The sequence below is a fragment of the Solanum dulcamara genome, chromosome 8 (assembly GCF_947179165.1).
Source record: "Solanum dulcamara chromosome 8, daSolDulc1.2, whole genome shotgun sequence".
In the NCBI taxonomy this organism is placed as follows: domain Eukaryota; kingdom Viridiplantae; phylum Streptophyta; class Magnoliopsida; order Solanales; family Solanaceae; genus Solanum; species Solanum dulcamara.
This window is the reverse complement of record NC_077244.1, coordinates 23,568,570-23,571,945: the sequence shown is the minus strand read 5'-3', so window position 1 is coordinate 23,571,945 and position 3,376 is coordinate 23,568,570. Positions and strand designations below refer to the sequence as shown.

The window sequence follows — 3,376 nt, the reverse complement described above, 5'->3', positions numbered from 1 at the left end:
TTATATCAAAATAGAACTTCTATAATCATATACTCGTATCCAAGCGTAATAAAATTTCTTTTGGAAATCAAGAAATTGGCCATCCTAGTGGCTCTAGGAATAGGAAATTCCTTGGAATCATATAAAATTCATATATTTGTTTCATAAAGACCATGCCAAAAGAGAGATTAGCTTTTCATACTTAGGTCAAAACATGCCAAGAGAAGGAATAAGCTTTACCTACTTATGCCAAAAACATGCCAAAAGAAGGAAATGTTAGCTTTGCATACCTCTTATGGATTTCTTTTAACACGTTCACCTCATCGTCTCTTGAACATATTTAACATGAAAGAAATACAAGAATCAACAACCTCGACTTTCCTGCATTTTAAGTTACATACGAGTATTCATCGAACTCATCTCCTCTCTCTCCATCTCGACTAGTTCCTTAGTTAGTTAAGGAGTTAACGGAAATCGGGCAGCATCTTCCCTATGACTTTCCCTATCCAAACCTCCAATTTTAATCTCTAACCTTAGAATTCATATTCAAAATAACAAGAAGCAACCATATATAACAAAACTAACTCGACATTATTCAAAACAAGCCCCAAACAGCCCGCTCAAAACTACGACTCAAAAATACAGTTTTTAATCTCTATTTTGTAAAACCTTTAATCATATTTAACGGAGGGTTATGTGGATGAAACCAGAAGCACCCACACATCTTTTATAATACTTTTCATCCCTGCAACACACAATAAAACCACCTGCAAGTGTAGCACAACAACCACAACACACTACTCGACTTCAGTTTAACTATAACGACCTAAGTTTAGTTTGTTTCCAATGTCAAGCATCCTTGTGCAATTTTTATACTTACAGCCACATATAAGACGTGTAATACACTCTATAACCACACTATAAACTCCAAATTGAAAGGAAATCCTTACCTTACCCGAAATTGGCCAAAGCTTGCCAAAACTTGCCTCGGAAGCTTTCTAACGCGACTGAAAAGTAGTGGACTGCTTGTTACCCTTCCTTGCTGCCCCAAATCAGTAATTTACATCATTATATAACCGTAGTATACCTTAAATAATTAATTCACGGAGCAAATATTGGAGCCTTACCTCCCTTGGACCAAACTCGTAGCTCCCTTAACTCTCTTGTTCTTGGTTCTTTTTTTTTCTCTCAACTTCTAAGTATTAAAAGATAAGTGTGTGCTGAATTAGTCATCACATTCTGAGTATATAACATTCCTTAGGAGGTGACATGTGGCATCCCCTAAGGATGACATGTGTCAAGCCCTCATTGGGCCACCTCAACCATGCAACCTCTCCAAGGTTGCCACATGGGCATGTGGGATCCACCCCAAGTAGGTGTGTCATCTACTTGGTCCAAGTAGGTGCATCACCTTATTGCTTACAAGTAGGTGCATCACCTACTTGCTTCTGAGTAGGTGCCACGCCTCCTTTCGCTTCTTCCGTGGGTTTGCAACCTCGTCACACTTTAATAACCTATGAAATCTTTGCTACACAAGCTCGATATGGACTCCAGTAGCTTAAGTATGTATGATACCCATGTTGGTGGCTTATACAAGTAAGTCGAGTCCTATAATACATTACTTAGCCTCTAACCCGGTTCGACTTCTCATAACCCTATTTCCAGCCTTTCCTACTATGAGGTATCATATTCTCCCCTCCTTAGAGTTTTTTGATAGCGTTATAGATTATCCGACTCACATGACTAGTTCTAAGAAACTTATGAGCCTTCCCAGAAACTTAAGAAGATTAAGAAGTGTGTCAAGGTACCAAAGTGTGGGGTGTAATATCCTTCCCCCTTTAGAACAATCATCCTCAAATGTGAACCAAAACCTTCCTCTGGACCTTATACCAACTATATGCAGAGGTCCTCTATCCTATTGCCATAACATATACTTTAATCGAGCAATCAATATCTGAGTTCCAAAGGTTAGGATTACTTATAGACGTAGGTAATAGGTACAGATACTTGTGTTTCGTTTACTCTATCACTTCCTAGGGGGTCACCCATCTTAGTACTACTTTCACCCAAGCAAGCTTAACTTTGGAGTTTTGATGGGATCCAGTGCGTTAGTGCTGGTATGATCGCATCCATCCCTTATAGGATCTCATTTGAAGTTTAAGCATTCCCATTTACATATGATAGCGTCAGTTGATTTTCTCTTACGCTTATATTTATCTTGTCCACTTCCCCCCCTTTTAGGGTGTACCTATGCCATCCTTGGTTTATTTCAACTATTCACACGCAAATAATTCTATTCCAACATATTTAATATGTTGCACCATGTCTACATTTTCTGTTAGATCATCTATACTTTAAGTTTCCCCTATAAGAAACCTTAGCACAACAATAAGGTGCTTAGTATTCTCGATAGATAGTACATAATTTTGTCCAAGTATTGGTACTCGAATCATACAACTTAATATAGGAGTTTAGTCGAAGCCATATTTCATTCCTCCCAATTGTATCAATTATCATTGGAGGAATATATTATAATATAAAGCCTGAATCTATCAGTACATATACAGTCTAGGAAAAGGTCAACAATGTTCTTATGATCACATCTGGTGATGCCTCCTGATCTTGCTGGGCGGCCAAAGCATAAGTGCAGTTCGAAGGACCGATAGAACTAGAGACTCTACCATGGCCTCCACCGCGGCCTGCTGGTGTAGATGCACCCTGTCTCGTGGGGCACATAGCTACCGAAGAAGACAAGGACCCAACAGTTAATTCGGTAGGCCGAGTTGCCCTGCTTAAACTACCCTTATACGGGAAATCTCTCATTACATGGCTTTGACTGCCATAGAAAAAACAATCCCTTGTAGCGCGGTAGCACTCTCCCAGATGGTACTTTCCACAATAGGAACACTAGGAACATTGAGGCCTGGGTGGCCTTATCTGACCAGACCCTCTGTCTGGCTGCGGACTGGAAGCCTTGGTGTTCGAACCTGCTCCTGAATATCCTATGCCACTTGGTCTTCGATATGCGGATTGTGGAGGCATACTCCATGCTGGCTGGGTGGACTGTCTGATACCGTACTGCTAGGATGGTCTGCTCCAGAATTCACCAAAATACCCGGCTGACCTGGCCCTCTTGGGCTAATTCCCACCAAAATCTTAGTCGGATTGGTGTCCTCTATGTCTGTCCTCCATGCCTTGAGCATATGCCTGTATATGGGTGATATCCATCCCTGGCTGGGCAGGTATTACAAAATAACTATCAACCAAATACCGATCTAGGCCCATTATATATCTATGCATCCTATCAGTCAAATCATTTACTAAAGAGAGTGCTTATCAGGCCAATGAGTCGAACTCTAAACTATACTCACAAATATTATGGCCTTGCTGCCTCTAC

General features: G+C 40.5%; 1 pseudogene; it reads right to left on the bottom strand.

The window, feature by feature from the left end:
- Positions 1–1,988: 1,988 nt before the first annotated feature.
- LOC129901900 (5S ribosomal RNA) lies at positions 1,989–2,110 on the bottom strand (annotated as a pseudogene).
- Between the last annotated feature and the right edge of the window lie 1,266 nt (positions 2,111–3,376).